Consider the following 25,976-nt stretch of genomic DNA (forward strand, 5'->3'; position numbering starts at 1 on the left):
AACTAGAGCCAGAAGTTTATGGGTCAAAATCAGTTAACTGGAAAACTACTTCAAAACAGAAGCTGATTTCAGAGTTCCCGTCATGGCACAGCAGAAACAAATCTGACTAGGAACCATGAGGTTGTGGGTTCGATCCCTGGCCTTGCTCAGTGGTTTAAGGATCCGGCGTTGCCATGACCTGTGGTATATGTCACAGACACAGCTTGGATCCTGCATTGCTATGGCTGTGGCATAGGCCAGTGGCTATAGCTCCGATTCGAACCCTAGCCTGGGAACCTCCATATGCTGGGGGTATGGCCCTAAAAAGACAAAAAAAAAAAAAAAAAAAAAAAGCTGATTTCTTAATTAGTTTATGAAATTATCAATACCCCCAAAGCATTTAAGAACCTTAGATCATTATTAAGTGGTCCTGACCCTGACTGTTCCTTGCAACACAGCTGGTATGTTCCTGACTCCAATCCACAGGCGTTCCCATGTCAGGAGCCAAAAGATGCACAGCAACAGGTGCGCAAGCTCTCCCTCCCGCGGCCCATTCACCACAGGAATGACAGGTCCGTCAAGCTTGGCCTTTCTCTTTCGGTTTCAATAAAACATCAAATTCTGAGACATTCAACTCATGTGCTTTTAAAGACTCACTTATGGTAAATAAACTATAAACTAATTTTAATTTAATGAATATGAAAACAGATAATTACTCATGAAAGAAGGCTCTGCCCCAGGGTTTTATTTTTTAGGGCAAGTACTACGTACTATTCACCCCTGATGCACTGCTCCATTCGATCCATCTATCTTTTGGCTCCAGTATCTCTGAGTGATGAGACTGGAATCTCATTAAACAGAAAGCTGGACAAACCAGGTCATATTCTCATTGGTAGCTTCACCTTCTACCAATACAAATATGAAAACAGCTGCAAATCTTAAATTTTATCTTTAAAGTGACAACTAGGCTGCCCAGGAGGCCAAAGAAAGGCTGAATGCTAAGGTTCTGAGGAGAAAAAGCAAACTGGTGCCCTGACATCTAAATGAGTTCACTGTGTTCCTCTGACCCATAAAGTTTAAACTTTGTTCTTCTGGAATTTCCGTTGTGGCTCAGCAGGTTAAGAACCTGACACAGTCTCTGTGAGGTTGCGGGTTCGATCCCTGGCCTCACTCAGTGGGTTAAGGATCCAGTATTGCCATGAGCTGTGATGTAGGTCGCAGATGAGGCTCAGATCCCATGTTGCTGTGGCTGTGGTGGAGGCCAGCAGCTGCAGCTCCGATTCGACCCCTAGCCTGGGAACTTCCATATGCTGCAGGTGTGGCCATAAAACTTTGGTTTTTTGCATTCGTTACCAACATTTAAAAACTGAGTGGGTGATTTCATGTAAAAATTGATTTTTAGAGAGTTCCCGTTGTGGCTCAGTGGTTAACAAATCTGATTAGGAACCATGAGGTTGCAGGTTTGATCCCTAGCCTTGCTCAGTGGGTTAAGGATCCGGTGTTGCCGTGAGCTGTGGTGTAGGTTGAAGATGCAGCTCAGATCCAGCATTGCTGTGGCTCTGGTGTAGGCCGGCAGCTACAGCTCTGATTAGACCCCTAGCCTAGCCTGGGAACCTCCATATGCCATAAGTGTGGCCCTGGAAAAGACAAAAAGACAAAAAAAAAAAAAAAAAAAAAAAAAAAAAAAATTGCTTTTTAGCTGGAAGTCAGCTGCAGCCACAGCTTTTAGATGCAACATACTCTACTTTGCCACGGATTCACTACTCCCTATTACTCTAATACTTTAGATTTAGAAGTTCTGATTCCCTTTAAGCAGTTTTAAAAGGGAGGCAAAATCTTTATTCACATCTCAATCAAAAGTGGGTTGGAGCGGTAATGAACCCAACTAGCATCCATGAAGATGTGGGTTCAATCCCTGGCCTTACTCAGTGGGTTAAGGATCTGGTGCTGCCATGAGCTGTGGTGTAGGTTGCAGATGCAGCTCAGACCCAGCATTGCTGTGGCTAAGGCTGGCAGCTGTAGCTCCGATTGGATCCCTAGTCTGGGAACTTCCACATGTCCCAGGTGTAGCCCTAAAAAGCAAAAAAGCAAAAAAAAAAAAAAAAAAAAAAAAAAAAAAAAAAAAAAAGTCGTGGAAAAAAAGACAAGATTCTAGAAAGCATATTTCCCCTTAGTAATTAGTATACTCCTCCACGTTTAGCAAAGCATGTCAAGATTGGAAGAATAGAGCTTATGATACTATTTTAAGCAACCACGTTGAGAACCATGACCATGTTTAGAAAATATACGTGTTTAAAACAAAAAAAAAAAAAAAAAAAAAAAAAAAAAAAGGAAAACAAACCTCAAAAGGTCTGACATTTTCAGCAAGGATTATTTTTTAACCTAAATGAGTACTGCTTCTGTAAACTGCAGTTACTTATTAAGTGTTTACACTGCCCAAGTAGTTAAAGATAAGTTTATAGGTTATTTTACATGACGTGGCAAAAAATGAAGCACTGACAAAGTTAAATCCAACTGTAAACAATGACGCTGTTCAGTGTAGTAAAGATAGGTCTGAGAACTGATGGGACGTGTTACATAGAAAGACAAGTTATTTATGGTGTTTACAATGACAGCTGATTAGAATGGAGATATAAATAATACAACCCAGATAACTATATTTACTCATGGAGCTGATGAGAATTTTAATGAGACTAAAGAATATATGGATAAAGTAGTCATGATAAGGACAACATTAAAAAATGATTCTTTTTAGTGTTTTGAGAAAAGTTTAATGAAGATTGGTCAAAACTAACAAATGTGATCCTCAACGGTCATAGTAATGTTATATCTTTTTTTTTTTTTTGTCTTTTTGTCTTTTTAGGGCCACACCCACGGCACATGGAGGTTCCCAGGCTAGGGGTTGAATCAGAGCTACAGCTGCTGGCCTACACCACAGCCACAGCAACACCAGATCCAAGTCCGAGTCTGTGACCTACACCACAGCTCATGGCAATGTGGGATCCTTAACCCACTGAGCGAGGGGGATCAAACCCACATCCCTATGGATACTAGCTGGGTTCATTAGCCATTAAGCCACAATGGGAACTCGTGTCGCACTTTTTTATTCAACCAAAACTCAGTATTTTGCAAATTCACATTAGCTTAAGCCCATTCATATATTTTGTTTATAGTATGATTCTCTAAAAATGGCGATTTTGTAAATTTAGCAAAGGAAACTAACACCATGAAACAGAGCCGAATGGCACAGCTGAATGGCACAGCTTTGCTAGATGAAGTAGATGCATAACTTAAATGCCTGCTGGAGGACAAGACGTGAGGGTGACAGTCATTCTGCTGAAGAGACCTTTCTTTTCTGCTGAAAACTGTGTATCATGGATCCAAGGAGAAACCCTCAACTTGGTTCACCAACCAACACTGCACCCACGACTGGGCTCTTCTGGCTACCATCACAGGCTGTCTGCTCTAGGAATCCCGAGTAAGTACAGTTATACAGTATTTGTCTTCTTGTGGCTGGCTTATTCTGCTTAGCATAATGTCTTCCATGTTCCTGCATATTGTACCATGTGCTAGAGTTTCACTCCCTTACAAAGCTGAATAATATTCCATTGTATGAACAGGCTGTTTATTCATTCATCTGTTGATGGGCACTTGGGTTGCTTCCACTTTTTGGCTAGGAGGAATAATGCTGCTATGAATACACGTGTATAAATATCTCTTCAAGACCCTGCTTTCAATTCTTTTAAGCTGACACCCTGATGTGGCATTGCAGGAACATTTAGTGAATCTATGTTCCATTTGGGAGGGAATAGCCACACTGTTTTCCACAGCAGCTTCACCAGTTTGTATTCCCACCAACAGGGACGAGCATTCCAATTTCTCCCCATTCTTACCAATACGTGTTACTTTCTGGTTTTGTCTTTTGATGGCAGCCATTCTAATAGGTATGAAATGGTATCTCATTGTGGTTTTTGATTTCCATTTCCCTAACAATTGGTGATGCTGAACATCTTTTCATGTGTTTATTGTCCATTTGTATTGTCTTCTTGGAGAAAAGTGGTCCTCTACCCATTTTTAAATTGGGTTGTTTTTGTTGTTGATGGGGTGTAGGAGTTTTGTTTTATGTATTCTGGATAGCAAAACCTTATCAGATACATGATTTGCAGTCATTTTCTCCAAGTCCATGGGTAGCTTTTGCACTGTGGATGGTATTCTTTGCTACATGCAAGTTTTAAATTTTGATGAAATCCTATTTATTTTTTCTGTTGCTGCTTTGACTTTTGCTGTCATGGCTAATAAATAATTGCCAAATCCAATGCATTAAGTTTTTCCACTGTTTTCTTCTAAGAGTTTTGTACTTTCAACTCTTAAAGTATTTACCCATTTTTGAGGTAATTTTTGTATATGGTGTAAGATAAAGGTTCAACTTCATTCTTTTCTGGGTAGAAATCTAGTTTTCTCAACTCTACTCATGAAAAGAAGCATTCTTAAATAGTCACACAAATACGTGATTTAATTTGATCACTGTTACCAAAACTTTATCTTCAGGGAACCTGTTTAGTAAGAAATTATCTGGTGCACTTTCAAATGCTGCAATCAGTTTGCAGAAATCAAAGACAGAGAGCCTGAACTGTATTTTTACTTTATAGAATTGAAGGGAACTGACCCCCTACTATCCCCAGGTGTATAAAATTTGTGATTTAAACCTGTATAAAAATGATATGACCCATGCAGTTTGCCTTTGTCATTTAATATTGATAGTGTGAGCAAAGAGCCATACAAAGGGAAGTTACTGAGCCACAGTGCAACACAACATAGAAAAAGTAAATATGATTGAGATGGAAGCTCAGATTTCCACAAATATCTCAGGAATAGTGACTCCAAATAGAAAATCTTTTTAGGCTAACATTCTAGTCCAATAGAAGTACTTCTATTTATGAATAGCTATTTTCTATCCCAAAATAAAGCAAAACTTAACACTACTGCTCATCAGGGAAGCAGGGGTACAGTGTAGCATCGCACCCTGCAACCTGAGAGACAAGATGTGTCACTGAGACCTGGTGTGGGGAAAAAAGGCCATCAGATACTTAAGTGCCAGATCAAAAAGGAGGACTAGAGAGAATTTGTTTCAATTCATCTTTTCTTAATTCTGAACATTAAATTCCAATATTATCTTGGAGTCAGGTAAAAGTGAAACCACTGTGTTGTGTTTCTGTCAACTGATTTTCTTATACCAGCCTCACTTCATTAGATCACACAACCTGCTCCATCTCCATAGGGATTTGAGCTCAGGATCACTCAGGTGCCATCTCTAAATACAATCTTAGGGGCTGGTGAAATCAAACAATAGAATTAAAACCAGGGTTGTCTCCAGTGGTATTAAAACTATTCCACTCTGACAGCAGCCCTAAAGTATGCAAAAATCACACAGGTCTAAGATTCTATTCAAACGTACACCACTGTCCATTCCAACTGCTTCCAACATGGAGCCCTGACTCCTGGTCAGGCCCTGCTCTGAGACTCACGGAGTTTTAGTAACCTGCCCAAAGTCATCAAGTTGGTTGCAGGAACAGGATCCACAGCTACCTCTGCCTGATTCTTATCTACTATGTAATAAGAAAATAAAAGAGCAACTCATGAAACAAATTCATGGCTTGCATTTATTTTATACAATAAAAGCTATGTGTTTGGTATGTATAAGTAGGTACATAACATAAGCAGGCATATCCATATGTCAAATGTATCCAGAAAGTTGTCTCTGTGGGGTCAGGTGATAGATAATAATCATTTTGTATTCATTTTGTCTCTCGCTGTATTTCAAAAATGTTCAGCAGTATCTAGATAATATGACACCGTAACAGGAATAAAGTGCCACATCGCTTTTGAAGAACACAGTGCATACAGGGAGGTAAAGCTGGGCACTAGGTAGAAGGCTCCCAAGACACTTCCTGCTCGTATTTCCAGGAAGCTCTCCAGGCTTCAGGAAGCCCCTCCTGGGCAGCAGTGTTAATACTAAGGGATCACGGAATCAGTAGTAATACACCCACGTGACCCTCCTGCGGGGACACCAAATACAAGGAGAAATAGGAAATACAAGGAGAAATAGGAAAGCCAGCTGGAAACTTCCACAACAGCTCACAAGACTCCTGTTAAAAGGCAAGTAATTTAACCCCTCCCAGGAGCAGTATATTCACAGCATGTTTTGCTTCCATGAAAAACTCCTCCTCCCGGTTCCTTCGTCACCAGGGCAGTCTGTGGTGTCCCATGGACCTGCATGAATCCGACATCAGTGCAACAGGCAAACACTGTGGGCCAAAGCCAAGCTACTGTGTTTGGAAGAAGAGGAAGCATCCTGGACACCACTCCTTCCTTTCTAATGTGGGGATGCTCAGAAAATGCTGGCTGTTTGCTCCGGCTCTGTCAACAAGGAGATTCTGACTCAGAGGGATCTGTTGACCCACTGCTGTAAAACTTGAGGTGGAAGATGATTCATTTTTAATAAAGCAACAGAATTTACATCACCAACGGGTATGCACCCCTTCGGAAGAGTCACCTCAAATGTGTACTTGTCATCCGGAACCATTTTAGAATCCCTCTTTGGGAACTAATTTCCAAGATGACACATTTGTTCATTCATTCAGTAAGTACTTCCTGCAGCTTCCTGTTCTAGGCAGGTGAATGCGGCTGTGACCTAAACAAATCCCTGCTTCCAGCAGCTTACACTCCCGTGGGGAAGCCCACAATAAGCAAATAAATACACACTGTTAATTGGAAAGTAGAGTGTGTCGGGGTGTGGTGTGTATACAGTTTAGACAGGTGGCCAGGGAGGGGCTCTGAGGAGATGACACTGGAGCCAAGAACAGAAGGAACCGAGTGCACAGTGCGCAGGTTGTGTGGGGACCGTGTCCGACTCACAGAGGAGCCCAGGGAGACCAGAATGGCTGGAGTGGAGCCCAGGAGAAGCAAGCCCAGATCTCATGGGTCCCCTGGACCTGGAAGGACCTACAGGTTATTCTGGGGATGACAGAAAGCCAAGGAACATCTGAGAAATCTTCTAAAAATGGTGGTGTAGGGTCATCAATCACTGGTGAACACTTGGGCTTGAGGACAAGCTATGATCCTTATGAGCCAGGAAGATGGAGGAGGTGGGTGGAGGCTTACACTACGTGTGGCAGGGCTCCAGCAGGCTCAGAGATAAATTCCAAAACAACTTCCCAAATGCTTTCAGGGTCTGTCATGGTTTGGGTGCCCAACATCCACTGTCCCCACTGAAATCCTGGTCCTGCTTTTGGAGAACCTCTTTAGTTTTATGCAGCCCAGGACAAGTATCCGAGTAGTCAGGTCTGGTCTACTGGATGTTACTTCTCAGGACTAGGAGTCCTGCATGGGTGATCCTGTAACACGGAGACTTTCTGAGCTTAAAAGCAATGCAGGGGCAGTAAGGTGCTGACCTGATGATACTTGTATTATGACTCCGGCCATGTCGTAGACTATGTGGTTCCAGGGCTCCTAGGGTTCAGTCCAGTTGGTGCTCTTTTTCTCTAGCCATCTACTGATTCTGAGAACATTACAATAAATTCTCTTTTCGTTTAAGGTAGCCCAACTTAATTTCTATGGTGGGTTTTCCAACATCATGAAAGATATAATGACATACTAGTAGTTTTGTTTTTCTTTTTCAAAAACAGTTACATGATGCTGGACGGGAGTTTATCTGTTGTACTTTTCCCAAATAAAATCCAGTTGTTCAATCTCTAATTTATTGGTCAAGGGACCTAATATGTGCCTGACGCTGTCCCAGGTGCTGAACAGACAGGAGTAAATGAAATAGGCCACCCCAGATCTCACAAAGCATGTATCTTAGAGAAAGAAAGGGAAGAAAAGGGGCAATCAACAAGCACACGGATGAGAGAGAACGGAGGCTGTGATAAGTGCTACCGAGAAAATTTAAGGCAGGGGAAAAGGTTCTGAGATAACCAGCAGATGGTTAATTTAGATCGGATGGCTGGGGAGGGCCTGCTGGATAAAGATGAGGCCCATGGCTGAATGCCAACAGGGCAACGGCATGAACATCAAAGAGAACATCCAGTGATGAGATCAGTCACACAAAGGCCCTAAGGTGAAGCCAGGCTTAGTATGTGTGAGGAGTCCACCGCAGCTTGGGTGAGAAGGACATGAGGGAAGTGGCAAGAGTGAAGTTGAAGAGGCAGGGTTCAGACCACACAGCTGTAGAGTAGGTTTACATCTTACTCTATGTATGATGGAAAGACTACTGGAGGGTTCTGAGTGGAAAGCAACATGATTTGTGTTTAAAACATCCTTTATAAGCTTGGCAGAGAAAGATTATAGGACAAGAGCAAAGTGGGGGCCCCACCCAGAGGCTCCTGCTCTCCTCCCAGTGAGATATGATTTGGTTTTGCTTGTTTGTTTGCTTTAGCGGGCCGCACCTGCGGGATATGGAAGTTCCCAGGCTAGGGGTCGAACTGGAGCTGTAGCCGCTGGCCTACACCACAGCCACAGCAATGCCAGATCTGAGCCTTGTCTGAGACCTAAACTACAGCTTGAGGCAATGTTGGATCCTTAACCCACTGAGCGAGGCCAGGGATGGAACCCACATCCTCTCGGATACTAGTCAGGTTCATTTCCACTGATACACAACGGGAACTCCCAGTGAGATGTGATGACAGCTTGGACTGAACTAGGACAGCGGAGGAAGCGGAGGGGGAAGGATTTGGGGTGAGTGTCCAAGACTGCCAGTAAAGTGGACGTACAGAGAAAGGGAAATCAATCCAATGCCTAGATTTCTGACCTGAGTGAGATTATACGCCAGTGCTGTTTACTGACCGTGGGGAAAAAGAAGGCAGAGGGGTGCACTCTGCTATGTTCAAGTGGGAGATGTCTTTTACAGACATAAACGGAGCAGTCAAGCATGTGACTGGATATTCAGTCTCATGTTTACTAATAATCACTATCATACAGATGGCATTCAAAGCCAGGGGCCTGTATGTGATCACTTAGGGAGACTGTTTAAATAGAAAGGGGCAGAGAAGGAGTGAGCAAGACTTGGAGAGGTGCCCCCTGGAGTGAGGGAGCAGAAGTGCAGGAGGAAGGCGGTACTCAGCTGGGCAACTACCCCCGCCACTCAACCCGGACTCCTTCCAGTGAAGTCAAATCTGCAGGGATCTCCTAGGAAAGCTTTTCCTCACTGAAATAAAGACATCCAGAAATAAACAAGCCTTTTCTCGGGATGTTGGCATGTCTACATGTGACACCTGGAGTGATGACAGCCACTCTGTGACCATGAGAGAAACCAGTAAGAGCAGAATCTTCAAACTAAAGATGGCACAGCAGAAACACTGGTTGTCTATTTTTTTCCCCCCAGCAACTCCTAGCCATTTGGGGGCAGGTACAGAGTAGGCAGATCAGCTGGTAATTCACTGGACAAGTGCAAGAAGTGCAATAACAATAGTTGACAAGTATTAGGCAGGTACTTTATAAACACGGCGAGCCTGTTTTTGTCTGAGAAGACAAGAAATGAAAACTTTCAAGCTACCTGGTGAACTCCACCCCCCAACACCCATGTCCCAGCAATTTAGTACTGCCGCCCTCCCAAACCAAAGTCCTCAACCGATTCAACCAAGTACAGATGCTACTTTTTTCTTCTTGCATGTATTTAAACAATTTAAATCAAGCTTTACTTGACATTTCACAACCAATTATAATATGTAAATAACTGAACGTAACTTACAGTTTTGAACTATAAATAGTTTCAGTAATATGTACAAGGAAGAAAATTCCAGGGTTTGCTTCCTTTTTGTATTTGGGGCTTCTTTTTAGCCTTTATCTTTCCCTCCTCTTAGGACTTCACAAAAAAAGAAGCCACGCTAACAAAGGGGGACACTTACGACAAATACTTTAAGTTGAAGGTTATGCAGATACTTGCATTAAGGGCATTCTGTTGATATAATTAGAAGTGATCTCTGACTCTTAAGTGAATACCACTTTTGAATTAGTTCTTAATTCAAAAATTAATTTCTTAATTTCATAAACAGAAAGTTCCACTTAAGGTTATACTTTCTTTGAATTGTGGAGGAAACAGAATAAAATGTTAACTTTGCATTAAAATGTCTGTTGCACCTGATGACCGTGGGCTCTATCAGAGGGCTTTAGGCAAGAGCTTTTTTGACAGATCTGGGCTAGATGCTTACAAACCTGTCTTCCTCTCACTTTTACACTGAAAGAGAAGTGTGCTATGTGAACAAACATGGCTGTTTACTCATCTCATAATAGATCATGTCACACACAATCATACAAAAACCATAAAAATATCTATACTTCAATTTGTGAGTGATGCATAAAGTGTTGTTATACTTTGTATTTCCTGAAGCTTTTACTTTATAATAAGTTGTAAAGTAATGAGAGAAGGCACACACATATAGAGACACATAGAAACAAACAAGACGGTTAGATTTAGAATGGATAAACAAGGTCCTGCTGTATATAGCACAGGAAACTATATCCAATCTCCTGGGACAAACTTGATGGAAAATAGTATTAACAAAAAGAGAGAGTGTGTGTGTGTGTGTGTGTGTGTGTGACTGAGTCACTTTGTTGTACAGCAGAAATTGGCACAACATTGTAAATCAACTCTACTTTAAAAATATATTAAAAAACAAATAAATGACAGACAAAAATGAGAAGGAAAACCTAACTGGCTAAACCCCAGCAGATTCTACCTCAAACACATCAATTTGAGCTCTGCTTGGCTTATACTAATGGAGCACCTAGAAAAACTTTAAAACTTTCTAAGAATTGGGGCACAGAAAGTAAAGTTGGACATCTGAAACTTTTTCCAGAGCACATTAAGCTGACTGGCAACAAATTGAAACCTTTGTGATACAGCTTTCATTGTTTATTATAGAGAGTTCTCTTGACTATCATCCCATCCACTGTTAGAGAACCAGGTTATGAATGAAACTGTATTTTTAAATGTTTATATACATTTTTACAACATACATTTGAAAGATTATCTTTTTTTAAACTTCTGAAAAATATATTATTATATACTTTTTTTTATTATTATCTTACTTTTATACATGATTTTAAAGACTGCTGTGCCCCATGCACATCTGTCCAGTTCAGGCCATCCAAGGTCTACCACTAGCACCGCATGCTTCTCTGTCACTCTTTGCAGCGGTGGAGGCTCCAAACTCAGCTCCAACGGCTTGCTGGAGGCTTCCTTTGCAGGAACCTCTCTCCACTCCAGCACAGCCAACAGGTAAAGGCAAATGACTTAAGTCAGACCAATCAAATGATCTCTGGCAAGCTGGATCATGAATGGAGCAACGGCAGAATGGAGGAAACGGTTGGGCTCATCAATTCAAACAGCTTCCAGGCAAGCCTGAAGTTGTGCTGCCAGATAGAACCTTCTGTGATGATGGAAACGGTCTGTGGCTGGGCTGTAAGATACAGGAGTCACTAGCCACGTGTGGCTACTGAGCACTTGAAATGCGACTGGCTTCAATTTTAAGTTTTAATTTTAGTTTGTTTTATTCAGTTGAAATTTAAATAGCATGTGTGGTCAACAGCCACAGCACCAGAGAGCCCAAGTCTAGAGTTTCCTGCCCTTCAGCTTCCCGTGAGCTCATTTTTGGTTACAATATTTGTTTCTGTTGCAAAACCAAAGAAACTCTGATATGATCTACAGTTCCCTGCAACACGTACAGAGTCTTAGACAGTAAGACAGGTCTGTAGACTTTCCCACTGCCCATCTGTCTGGCAGGAGACAAGGGAGCACATGCCTAGTGAAAGACCTGTGTTCCACCATGTAGGTAACCTCTGTCATGCCCAAAGGAGCCAGAAACCAAACGGTTCAACCGTTCTTACGATGAAGCCCCACCATATGCAAGAAAAATGGGTGTCAGCAATGAGATCAAAATGGAGATCTTGCTCACAGCCTTCAACATAAACCTATCTCAGATGTGATTAAAGTTGTGGACAGTAACTGCTCAGAGAAAATAAAACTAAAAGAAAGAAGCAATTCAATGCATGCTTTTGTATTCTTATTTCCACCTACAGTGTCCATTTATTGCACAAATTACTACTGCTTTAGGAACAGAAATTTCCTACCTATAGTAAAAATTTTGTGCCATATATGGCCATTTATGTGCCACTTATGCATAACTGTTTTATATGTTATATATTTTCCATTTTTAGCCCTAGTTATTTATATCAATGTTTTGTATATTATATACTATAAATATATATTTTGTTTAGTCATAATAGTATCTATAAGTATATCACACGGATTATGATTAGGCTGAATATCTCCTCCCTTTTGAGATTACTTATGAATATATATATATATATGTATATATAATTGTGTCAAATGAATATAAATACATAAATGTATATACATGACAGCCTTAAAGAAAATCTTTTTTTTTTTTTTTTTTTTGCCTTTTAGGGCTGCACCCGCAGTACATGGAGGTTCGCAGGCTGGGGGTTGGTTGATTCAGAGCTAATGCTGCCAGCCAAAGCCACAACCACAGCAACAACAGAACCAAGCTGTGTCTGCAACCTACACCACAGCTTGTGGCAATGACAATCCTTAACCCACTGAATGAGGCCAAGGATCGAACCACAACTTCATGGTTCCTAGTCAGATTCGTTTCCACTGCGCCATGACGGGAACTCCCAAGAAAATTCTTGATTCTATTTTCTTTAATACAGTGACATTTACTAACAATACAATGTCTCATGTTTACCTCATTGAATAACGCATATTAGTTAAACCATATTTAACAGCTTGATATCTCTTCAACATTGAAAAAAACCCCCTACCCCAAAGAGATGGTAAAGCATAAACCAGGTAGTCTGTGCTTTAGGAAGAAAACGTGTCATCATTTCTAATGACTGAATAAGCATGCTATTAGTGATATAACGTGCATTGCAAGTCACCTAAAAACTCAGTGGCTTAAAACAACCAACACTCCTTTTTGTGGGTCAGTTACCGCTCTGGGTCCCTGGGGAGGCCCCAGTCCTCTGCTTCCAGGCTCATTCACGTGGCGGCTGTTGACAGATATTCCCGGACCCCTGTCCCCCATGAGCTAATCCACAGGGCAGGTGGCTCCCCTCAAAGTGAGTTAGTCAAGAGAAAGAACACACAAGATGGAAGCCAGAGACATTTAACAACCCACCCAAGGGGTGATTTCCCCTCCTTTCTGCCGTATTTTATCAGACAAAAGTGAATCGGTACGCCCATGCTTCACGAGAAGAAGAATCACACGTGGCATGACCATTCAGAGGCTGCCTACCACAAAGTGTAACACTGATTAAGCCACATGCACGCTAAAGGTCATCTTTCCTTTACCAAAAAGCAGTTTTTTCCCCAGAGCTGCTTCTATTTCCCAAAACGTTAGAAACGTCTTTCATTCTCTCAAAATCAAGGAGGAGGTGAACAGAACATGTTAACCTCTATCTTCAAAAATAATAGAGAGGGAAAATTGGGAGACTGTAAAACGGAACATGTGCTTTCTGGAAAGCTCAGCCCATGAGAAACGCAGGGCTTGCCAACTAGAGTCAGCAGAGAAAGGGACCCCCACATATCAAGGTAGTTCTAGCCTTTCTAAAATGTACTGATTTAACTGATCAGCAAAAAGTGGGTACATTAATTGTACTCATAAAAACTGGACCCTGGCATTTTCATTAAATGGTGGGGGAGGGGGGGTATCCTAATAAAAGGTTTCAGATACAAGTGGAAAATCCTCAAGAGCCAAATGTTTTCTCTCTGGATAACGCAAAACCTCTGGACAAGTACAAAGACAGTACATACAGCCACAGCAACATGAGATCCTTAACCCACTGAACGGGGCCAGGGATCGAACCTGCATCCTCATGGATACTAGTCAAGTTTGTTACTACTGAGCCACAACAGGAACTCCCTATTTCTTATAATTTTTGCAAGAATCTCATGAGGTCACTACTATTACTATCCTTATTTGACAAATCAGAGGCTCAGAGAGGTAAAGCAACCAGCTCATGCCCACTAGTAAGCCAGGGAGTGTGGGTGAATTAGGCATATCTGATTCTGTAGCCCACTTGCTTTTCCTGATGGCAAGCTACTTACTTCCTCCTAGAAGAGATCAGAGGCAGAGCTCCTCAGAGAGTTACCTCTGATGGGGCAAAGCCTTGGTGGGACTGAGTTTGCATAACAACATAACGGGATAATTGGAATAAAAGGGACTATTACCCTCTGGGTCTGCCATCAGAGGCAATGGATGAGGGCAGAAAGCTTCAAATCTCTGGCACTGGATCGTGGTCAAGTCCCAATGGGAAAATACTACTGGAGAGAAACGAATGACAAGGGGAGGCCCACAAGACGGAAAGCCCGCTCCTGCCAACCTTCCGTTCTGGTGGCATACCGTCCTCCCCGTCACTCTGCTCCCTGACTGTGGCCCACCTCTACCTTATCCTCCGGTCCGTAGGGCTAGCGTTACAGGAAAAGACCGGAGGCATAAAAGATATGCAACTGATGGACTGGGAGCTTGGGGTTAATGGATGCAAACTCTTGCTTTTGGGTTGGATAAGCAATGAGATCCTGCTGTTCAGCATTGGGAACTATGTCTAGTCACTTATGATGGAGCATGATAATGAGAGAAAAAACAATGTAAGCATGTATGTGTAACTGGGTCACTATGCTATGCAGCAGGGAAAAAAAATTCTATCGGGGAAATAACAATAATTAAATAAATAAAATTTGCAAAAACCTAAAAAAAAATAAAAGATATGCAACTGACCACAAAGCACAAACCTTGAGCCACTATGGCCATCCCAGCCCCTTCTGAGGTCTCCTGTGTGGAACAGCCCACTTTTTTTTTCCCCCTTTAAACTTTGAGCCGAAAAAAAAAAATAGCATATTGAGCAAAACAATTTTTTAAAACATGCTATTTCACAGTGGCTAAAACTATAAAGATGAACTAACTAGCATTACTACAGGGAGAATCATGAAACATTTTATGAAATAACAGTAAAAGAAGATTTTATTATTTAGAGAACTCGTCAACAACTGTTTCATATTAAGAAAGTATTCTTCAGAGCACATCCAGGCATGATGAAGCAACTCTAACTTACTGGAAACAAATTATTTTTATAAAATATATCCAACATCTAGCCAGTTTTTCATAACTCCTAAGTCATGAGGCAAGAAAAATAGAAAACGTATAAAAACCAAATAACCTTCTCTTCATAGCCAAAACAAAATAAAACAAACACATGCCATAAAACAACCAAAATCCTTTCCCTAAACAGTGAGGAAAAACTACAGCATAGTATAACATACATGTATTCACTCTTACCTATTATTTTTTTCATGTCCAGTTGCCTAATCTATAAGTCATCTAATATATACTTTTATTTGGTCCGATATGTTCTTTAAAAATGTTCACTGTATAGTATCAATAGAATATCAATTAAAATAACCAGTCTGTCATAATAAAATACTGGGAAAACCCCCAAATACCGGCCACCTGTAGATCTCTGGTTACTCATTTTGCTCGTAGTCACTCTGTTGAAAAATGAACAGAAACTTCAGCTAAAGTTTTAATGACAATGTTTTTAGGAGTTCCGTTGTGGCTCAGAGGATTAAGGACCTGATATTGTCTCTTTGAGGATGCAGGTTCAATCCCTGGCCTTGCTCAGTCAGTTAAGGATCTGGCGTGCAAGCTGCATCGTAGGTTGCAGATGTGGCTTGGCTCCAGTGTTGCCGTGGCTGTGGTGTAAGCCACAGCTATAGCTCCAGTTCAACCCCTGGCCCAGGAACTTTCATATGCCACAGATGCAGCTGTAAAAAGGGAAAAAAAAATGCTTTTTATATATTGGAGTTTCATATTTCAAACTATATTAAGGCATACAGTTTGAAATATATGTGTAAAATTTATATGAAATTAACGTGTCTCAAGGCCAACACCCTCTTGCTTTCCAGCTCTCCCAACTAACTTCTCATGTGCACTGTTGCATATGTGGGCCAATGACCAGGATGAGACAGGCTGGCCACTCTCCTTTACTCCTTCTCACGCATCCTGACTACACGCCCACACATAGGAGGCTCCACAGAGACAACCCCTGCCCTCTCCCTGTTCCAGGAGAACATTTTTCAGACAAAACAGGCGTTGACTATTGCCATCCCAGCAAGAAAAATGAAAAGTTCCCTTACCACCACTCTATAATATGTGCTGAGTCAACAATGGATTGACAGAGGTGTTCCTCAGAAAATGTCAGTTTGGGATACAAATATTAAATCTAAGCCATACTGCCAGTATTTTAAATGACCAACTCTTTAAACACTGGCAACACAATATGCATTGATTACAAAATGTGCATGGCAGGTTTTTCTAGGGCAGACGTTTAGCTAGATCGCAGCTTATTCCTGGACTCTCTCTTTAAAATAAAGCAACAAAAATTCATTGAAAAACTAATATGGGGTGGGAGGTGGGGGGTGGGGGAATGAGGGGTGAGGATGGAAAGAGCAACAAGAGAGAGGAAGTGGCCCAACCTTAAGGCATAAGCATTGAGAAGCAGAGGCCAGGGAATGCCCACGACAGATTTCAAGTATGGCCACGGCACGGCCATACTCTCAACACGTCTCAACCCCAAAGCCACACAGGGCAAAGACGGCAACAGACAAAACCCTGTGTCAATACTACCACAAACCCCCTGCCTATTTGAAGAAAAAGGGGTGTGAAGACAGCTCCATGAAAAATTTTCAAATCTAAGCACTTTCTGAGAGACAGGGTGCCCTCCGCGCCCCCCCCCCCCCCACTTCTTATCAGGCTGTCCTACAGGATGGGGAGATCGCCATGTGGGGTTTTATCTGATAAGAGGAAAGCTGGAGAATGAAGGCTGAAATTATCATGCTCATCTAACCACTGATCATCTTCAACAATGATCAAGGATTTAGTAAAAGGGAAAGTAAAAGCGAAAATAAAGAAAATCAGAGAGACCAGGATAACTGAGTAGGAAAAGTGCCAAGGTGAGACATCTATGAGATAACAATTTCAGGTTTACTTGCCATCCGGAAGCAGAGCGTGCCTTTCATAAGCTGAAACGGCTGCAGAGAGCAAAGAGGCAGTTAACTTAGGACATACTTCGCTAACGGATGCACAAAATCATTCCAGATAAAGCACAGATGCTCAGAGATACAGCTCAAAGCCATGGCAGCTTGATGCTGAGGTGCTGAGTGTGGTTCCTGGGGAAGGAGCCTGGTAGGGCTGCTGCCGCTGCTCTGCAATGAGCACTTTGTAATTTGCAGGGAAGCCTGGTGCAAGCTGCTGCAAAACAAGTCCTGAACGCTACTTTCATCCTTAGCCTTTTCTCATTAAAGTGAAAACCCCTTTTGGATTTCTTTGGGTTAACAAAAACAGGTACTAAAGCAGGTCTTTCACAAAAGTTAGGTGGCATAAATCAAAGTATCTAAAAGCGGGGGATACCTGTCCTTGGAGTTGACACCTGTGGAGAGAGGCAAACTCCGGTGTTAGGTAGCTTACAGACATTGCCTCATTTAATCCTTCCAACCTTATGAAGTAGGTTATCCTCCATACAGAGAGAGTAACTACAGAGGCCCCATGTCAGGCTAGTAAGGCACAGAGACAGACTGCAAACCTGAGCAGCTGAGCTGCTCTACCTCCGACCCTCTCACTCCAGGTTATCTCAGGAGTCACCCTGAATCTCCAGCCCTGTTTCCAAATATACACACTTGCACACGCGTGGTTCTTACCCATCCTTTCTATCTCTAGCTGGCAACAGAGTGCCTACAGGGGCTGGAGGTGGGACCTGGGGACAGAAGCAGAGCCCATACAGCAGGATCTGCTGTCTTAGGATTCCAGACCCGTCTCTAGTGAGGGACAAAGGGTGTAGCTCATGGGAAACTGTATGGCCCTGCCTCAGTGGAGGGAGCCCTGGGAAAGGATTTTTATAAAGCTGCGTAACAGACTGCCTCCAGCTGCCGGTGGGCGATTCCTGCCACCCCTCATCTCCCCTTCTCATCCTCAGGGATGATAGGAAAAAAACAAGCAATACTCAGCACTCAACCCAAAGTCCATGCACTGTGTAACAGTACAACAATCCTGACAGAGGCTCATGATAAACAACAACAACAAACACGTGGGAGAGGAAAAAAGCCTGGCATTCTAACAATACAAAAGTTCACCAGCATCCTCACTGCTCAAGGCAAACCAAACAAGCCAACCTGTTCAAGAAAGCAAAAGCACACAGCCTGCTAAAGATGGGAGTCCTTTACGCAAGTCCAATGCAAGAAAGTTTAGATAATTAGGAGAAGACATGAAATCAACATGGGAGACTCAAAGAGTGATGGTAAATCAAGAGACTGAAATGAAAAGTGGGAATGCAGAGCTAAGAAAAATACTGAGGAACAAAATCAACATAATTAAAGAACTAATAAATGAATTATCATTAGTATTATTTAAAGAAGGCTCAAGACATATTGCTAAAGGCAAAATACTTGCAAAAAAAGGTCGTTTATGCACATGAAGAGTTAGAAGCTAAGCAAATAAACACAGGACAGACACGATGTAACAAAGAAAAATGCTGTTCTTTACAGAACTTAAGACAACTGCTGTGGACCAAAAGTAACATGATGAGAATGGCAAACAGAATGCTGGAAAGAGTCTGCGAACCTCAAAGTTATTCCTAAGCAGGCGAACCAAGCCAACAACTGCCTTCCCCTGACTTCTTACATGGACACCCAAGCCTTTAACCAGGTTCTCTGTTACCTGAGTCCTCATGTCCGGCCCTCCCCAATCCTTCAGCTCCTCACAGGTCGTCCCTTCTGTGCAGCCCCCTCTTTCCAGAACCCTCCAGCCACCTTCTTTCCGAGATCCTCAATCTTAAATCTCCTTCATCCTGCCATTCCCTTCATCTTTCACCCAACTGGCAGCTCTCAACTAACTGTGCACGGAACTGCCCTTTAACCTTCGGATTCTGCACCTGGGCAGTTAACGCGGCAGCAGGAAATCACGAGATCTATAGAAGGGTACTTAGGGTTCAGGCCCACAACCCTGGGCAAAGGCAGCCCTGGAAGGCAGCTAACACTCTGGCTCCCACACAGATGGACCCACATGGCGTGGTTCTCGTATCCCATGTCAGCACAGGTGAGTGTCTCTCAGCCCTCCCTGGTCACACACCCACACGCACTCTGCAGGATGCTTCCCAATCCCCTCCCTCCCCCTTGGCCAGGTGGTCTCACCCCCACCCACGCACGCATGGAATCCCTCCTCTCCAGCCTCTCCTTCTCCTGCCCCTTTCCTCATCCACTGACACCACTGGTCTTTTCCTCCAGGTTAAAAGGAATCCCTCTGTTTCCTCCGGGATTGGAAACCTGGGGTCACCATACTGTCATGATGCTCTCTGCATTATCAGCCCTGCTTGCTTACTGTGTCTTCTTCCTCTGACTGTAAGCATGCTCCCTTCATCTCCACAGATAATTCACTAAAACACTATCCTCCAGTTATAGGAACCCTCGTGAACACTTGAAACATAACAGCACCAATCAGCATTTTAAAAATGATTTTTGCTTGTCTACCTGACGGCAATACCACACGTTTTCCTTTGAGTAAGCTGATTTACTAAAAACTAAATTCATGTGTTTTATTATTTTGAGTTTAATAAATGATTTGTCATGGTAACAAGACACACGAGATACTTCAGGCTGAAAAAAGCTTCTATTTCTGGGAAAGGAAAATGTTGGCTGTAAAAGAGCTGGTTGCTTTGTTTTTTTTAATCAAGATTTCTCAAATAAGTCTGAAAAAGGTCTTCCCTCAAAACAAGTAAGTACGACAACAATCAATTTTGGATTAAAACCAAGAATGGTGTAACAGAAATTTTTGATACGGGGTGTTCAAGCAAAAGCAGTAACGTAAAAGAACTTCGGCTGCTGTCCTGAGGTTCTAAGTCCAAGAGCCATGCCTTCCCCCACCTCCATCCCCCACCCCCCGGGGCAGGGGCAGGGGCAGGGGCAGTCCTGTGACCAGACACTGGCCAGTGGTGCAGAAAGCAGGGGCTTCACCAGCACCTGCAGGTCCCCGCCTACACTCAGAACATGCTGGAACCAGCCAGCCTGCAGAGAAGATGAAGGATGGAGGGGAAAGACTGAGTCACTCTAGTCATCTCAGGGGTCCATCCTGGACCAAGTAAATGGGCCATCTACCAGGCATGCCAAGAGTGCCCAGCAGGACCAGACCTGCCTGAAGCTCCCAGCCTCAATCACTCACACATAGAGAGGCACATGAGCTAAATAAATTGCTGTTGTTTAGAGCCACTTAATTTCGGAATGGACTGCTAGACAGCATTAATTGCGGCAACAGATAGCTGGAACACAGATGAAATCTCTTGGGGGAACAATCACTAGACATAAAGAGAAGCACGCGTGTATTTGATTTTTCTGAAACGTGTACTGAGAATACAGAGAGTAAATCTGCAAGTAAGCAGGGGAAGTTGTGATCCATCCTATCAGTAGCCCATAGATGAAGCAGACAAAACACTGATAAACATACAGACAGAGGCCCAATCTTCGCTGCCACCTGCCTTGAACACTAAGTCTTACTGGGACCAGCCACCATTAGCTGATGGGACAGAGACCACACGGCCTGCAAGGCCTGACAAATTTACCATCTGGTCCTCTACAGAAAAAGTCCCCCCACCTCTGATATACACTGTTGGGAAAAAAAATACAAATAACAAGTTTGATCTAAAGAACCCTGCACCCCATCTATTACTTTCCAATATATAGGCAACATCTATGAAAGCGAACTGTATACTAGGTCACAGAGAAAATCTTAACAAAGACAAAGCAATTCATATAGACAGTCTGTCTACAAAGTAACAAAGATCAGACATCAAACCAAAAATAGTCTCCACAGCCACATATGTTTCAACATTAAAAACATACCGATACATTAAATGACAGGTAAATACAATAAAGTAAATTAAAAGCCAGAAAAATCCTCTGAGCAAAACTGACTTAACATATGAGAATGTATTAATACGGTAATACCTCAAACTCTCTGAAATTATCTATAAATTTAATGAACAACAAATTTAAAAAGTCTAACAAGTTGGCTATAGCTCCGAAATAGAAACTAGGTGATATGGATCAATTTCCCCAATGAAAACAAACACGAAAACGTCAGGTTTTAGGTTTAAAAAAAAAAAAAAAAAGTTAGGAGTTCCCATTGTAACGCAGTGGTTAACAAATCCAACTAGGAACCATGAGGCTACAGGTTCCATCCCTGGCCTTGCTCAGTAGGTTACGGATCCGGTGTTGCCGTGAGCCGTGGTGTGGGTCGCAGACGCGGCTCGGCTCCCGTGTTGATGTAGGCCGGCAGCTACAGCTGATTCGACCCCTAGCCTGGGAACCTCCATATGCTGAGGGAGCGGCTCAAGAAAAGGAAAAAAGACCAAAAAAAGTTATCAAGTTAAAAGCAATGATGAACCAGAAGAACAGCAAGTAACTCCCAAGCCATTTTATGGATGAAAACCAGGAATCACAGAAGTGAGCAGAATGAGGGAGCCCCCTAGTCAGTTATGTCCTTGTTCCAAGGTTCCAGGGCCACAGGGATGTGGGACCAGAAAAGTCAGGGTGCAGAATCTGATCAGGGAGACAGAAAAGACCCACCCACTAAGCAGGTGGAACTTCAGAGGGCACTGCTCCAAGGGGAAGGTAAACCAGATCTCCATCCTCATAACCACAAAGGACTGCACGCACTTCTACCCTGGTGCTTCACAGGGCAAGCGATGGGAGGAAAAAGAGAGGGAGAGAGAAATTCCCTGCCACTGCGTAGTTCTGCATACCAGTGTCACAGAACCTGGACACTCGTGGCCCCTGACAAACCGAATGTAAGGACCTAACTGGCACTGCCTTGGGGCAAACGGCAGAACAGATGCAAACCTCTCTTGAGGAGGACACATTTAGCCCCCATTCAGGGAGCCTAGGAGTCATTTTTCATGGGGAACAGCCAGCAAACAGTCAAAAATATTCGGACACAAAAAGAAGAACAAGAAGCAACAGAAACAATAAAGGGAGTTAAAAAAAAAAACAACAAAAAACCCGCACATGAGTATCTAGACATAGTTCTCAATGCTACTCAGCAGGATCTCCTTGTAAATCTATTCTAAATTGTGTCTGATAATCCCAAACTCCCAATCCCTCCCACTCTCTCCCTCTATGTCTAGATACTCATGTTGCAACAGAACAAAGGGTGGGGGAAAAAAATGCAATGTATACATGTAAGGATAACTTGATCCCCTTGTTGTACAGTGGGAAAATAAAAAAAATAATAATAAAAAAAGTAACAACTTAAAAAAATAAGTATGACAGTATATATTAAAAAAAACGCACACATTTCAGAAACTGAATAATCAGATACATATTTTAAAGCAACTAGATTTACCATATATAAATAAATGACAAGTCTGAATATACTCTCAGCAAACGGAAAACTAGAAAAAATGACATAGCAGATTTTAAAATGAAGCAAACACAATCTCTGGAAAGGGAAAACACAGTAACCCAAGTGAAAAACTTGACAGATATATTTGGCAGCCGACTGAGCACAGTAAAACAAAGCATTAAGTAAACTGGAAAATGGATCTGAAGAATTATCCAAAATGCAGCAAAAAGGAAAAAAAAAAAAACAACCAATGACTAGGTCTAACATAAATCAGATCAGAGTATGAGAAGAAAGGAAAGAAGGAATAAGCAGTGACACTATTTCAAGAGATGATAGCTGGATATTTCTAAAACACCGAAGGACACCAGTTCAGGTATTAAGAGTATCAGTGAATTAGAAGCAAGGTAAACAAAATGAAAATCCACACCTTAACAAATAAAATGGAACTCCAGGAAGCCAGACATGAGAGAAAAAACTGTTAAACAACTAAGGAAAAAAAAAAGGATTGTTTTCGAAGGAATAAAAGCTAGAGCAGAGCCAACTTCTCAGGCATGGCAGAAGGCAAGAAGAGTGGGACAGCTTCATGGTGCTGAAAGAAAATAAACGCCAACCTAGAAGCCTACATCCCATGAACACACTCTTTAAGAATGGATCATGGCTCAGCGGTTAACGAACCCGACTAGCATCCATAAGGATGCAGGTTCGATCTCTGGCCTCGCTCAGTGGGTTAAGGATCTGGCTTTGCTGTGAGCTGTGGTGTAGGTTGCAGATGCGGCTCGGATACTGCATTGCTGTGGCTGTGGCAGAGGCCAATGGCTACTGCCTGGATTGGACCCCTAGCCTGGGAACCTCCATATGTCACAGGTGTGGCCCTAAAAAGACAAAAAGACAGAAAAAAAAAATGAAAGCAAAAACATGAGAGAAAAGATAAAACTGCATTTATTTCTCTGAACACATTATTGGGTTAAATTCCAAATAGATTGAGATCTAGAAGTAAAAAATGAAGTCACCTAAGGACTTAAAAAAAATACCATGTGTTATTAATAACCTGGGCTGTATCTCAAAATCCATAGATTACAACAAAGATTAATGCATTAAAAAAATCATAAAGGAAAACAAGAAAAGAGAAAAATCCTAAGGAAATTTAGGAGACAAATGGTAAACAAGAAAAAAAAAATGGAATTGGAAAAAAAAAAAAAAACCACAGCTAAAGAACTGAGTCTTAATACATAACAAGCTACTAAAAATGGAGACATAGCTTAATAAGACAAAAAGGCAAAAGTTAGACAATTAAAAATTCAAATGGCCTGAAGGGGAGCAGAATATGCTATTCAAAAATATGTATCTTTGGCATAAGGATGATTTTGAACTGAAGGCAGATGAGGAAAAGCAGACCTAGGAAAACACCTAAAAATAAAGCACACATTTTTCTTTTTTGTGAAGGAAAAGTACATTTATAAAGGAAATTTCCATTTGTGAAGGTGTTTCCCTCTCTGGTACCAGGAAGGAAAGAACAACTTTTAACAACTCTTATCAGTGGAGAAGGAACAGACCGAAATTTGTAACATGAACCTTAGTAAACAACACTGGTTTACCATACATCTCCCACCAGAAACCCCAAACCCCTTTTCCTTTGTTAGCTTATGACAGCATATATGTCTCCAAATTCTCACCACCTCCCTGAGTTACTCATCACTGAGTCTCTCCCACACGTATGCGTGTTGCACATGATAATAAACTGGTTTCTTTTATTCATCTGTCTTGCGTCAGTTTAACTTCCAGGGCCCCAGCCAGAGAATGGAGAGGGTAGAAGAAAAGTGTTTTTCTTCCCCCACAGGCCCTTAAACATGTGAAAACTACCAACTTTGCTTATAAAGACAAATGCAAATTATACAGCCTCAAAATGCCCTTCCTCATCTGTCTGACTGGCAAATTATCCCAAAGATCGACAGTTCTGTTAGGGAGGCTGTTGGCCTGCAAACTGCTATAACCCCTGTGGCAGGAAGGTTTGGCAATACCTATGAATAGCTACCCTTACCCCAGCTACCTCAATTCGAGGATTCTACTCAAAGAGAGCCTAGTAAAAACTGTCAAATGGCATGATATACGCGTAAGGTTTTTCACTGTGACATTATCTGTAACTATAAAAGAACAAAAACAAGCCAACTGTCTATCAATAAGGCACAGGCTGAATGGATTACAGCACACATACACAATGGAGTAAAGAAAAGGAAGACATCAATGCAGCTGTAAAAATAACTGTTATATATACATACATGTATGTGTGTGTGTGTATATATATATGCTTATACACAGAGAAACTGCTGTCATGTCTTACCATATGGGTTATATGGTAGGTGTATACTTAACTTTTTAAGAAAATTCCAAACTGTTTTCTAAACTGACTGTACCATTTTATATTCCTATGTGTGGTGTATGAGAGTTCCAGAAGGTCCATATCCTTGCCAACACTTGGGAGAGTCGGTCTTTTTAATTTTAGCCATTCTAATAGGTATTTAATGGTGTCTCACTGTGGTTTTAATTTGCAGTTCTCTTAGCATTTATAAACATCTTTTCATGTGCTTATTTGCCATTCATATATCTTTTTTTGGTGAAGTGTCTTCTCAAATCCTGACTACTTTTTAATTAGGGTGTTTTGTTTTCTCACTATTGAATTTCAAGAGTTTTTGTAACATATTTTAGATACTGGTCCTTTATCAGATATATGATTTATACATATTTTCTCCCAGTCTGGGACTCGGCTATCTATTCTTTTATGTGTCTTTTAACAACAGATATTCTTAATTTTGATGAAGTCTAATATTTTCATTTTTCTCTCACAGGGATTGTGCTTTTTCTGTCATACCTAAAAAATCTTAGATTTCTAACCTAAGAGCAAAAGGCCTATTTTTTCTAAGTTTGTTGTTGAACTTTTACATTTTTAGGTTTCATATCTTGGTCTACAATCCATTTTGAGTTCATTTTTATATATGGCAAGAGATATGGATTGAAGTTAATTTTTTGCATATGGACAACCAAGAGTTGAAAAAGACCATTTCCCCCCCAGTGAACTGTCTTTACACCAAGCTTTATTTTTAAAGGTTTAAATTTGTATTATTTCTATTTTTTGTCTTTAAGGAGCCTATTCAGACTGTCTCAAAATAAAATACATACCTCCGTCCTAAAAATGTGTAAAAGTATAATAATATAAGAAAGAAAAAATAAAAACAGAAATTCTTATCAATATCGGATGTTTGACAAAGGACAACCTCACCCAAAAGCTACAATACAAAGGATACCTGTGGAACTGGGAAGAGCTCCCAGAAGTAGTGGACACATAGCCCAAGACCCTGTCAGGACTATAAGTAATGCAGACAGGAGTTTCAAAGAGCTGCTAGGTCAAGTCTTTTGTTCTAACTACCTCTCACTTACACAATACTAGTTTCCGTCCAGACTGTTTCACATTAAAATGTAGTTATGAACTTGTACACACTTGTTATAAATGGCAGGCTAGCATGGCATTTTTTTCTCATGGTC

At 41.7% G+C, this 25,976-nt stretch overlaps 1 protein-coding gene across 21 annotated transcripts in view; it reads right to left on the reverse strand.

Annotated features, from left to right (window-relative positions):
- The window catches only part of AUH (AU RNA binding methylglutaconyl-CoA hydratase), a 147,854-nt gene that overhangs the window by 11,833 nt on the left and 110,045 nt on the right, over nucleotides 1-25,976 (reverse strand). For 3 of the 21 annotated variants that reach the window (XR_014826402.1, XR_014826397.1, XR_014826401.1), the window contains one exon: nucleotides 15,497-15,541. The exons of the other annotated variants lie outside the window; for them this stretch is intronic. The gene's annotated coding sequence lies outside the window, so the exon portion shown is untranslated. Of the gene's footprint in view, nucleotides 1-15,496; nucleotides 15,542-25,976 lie in introns of those variants that run through there. 21 annotated transcript variants of the gene reach the window in all.

The sequence above is a fragment of the Sus scrofa genome, chromosome 14 (genome assembly GCF_054392235.1).
Source record: "Sus scrofa isolate SSC_HxYL_T2T_F1_AM1 chromosome 14, Sscrofa_HxYL_maternal_Yorkshire_Landrace_v2.0, whole genome shotgun sequence".
Classification (NCBI taxonomy): domain Eukaryota; kingdom Metazoa; phylum Chordata; class Mammalia; order Artiodactyla; family Suidae; genus Sus; species Sus scrofa.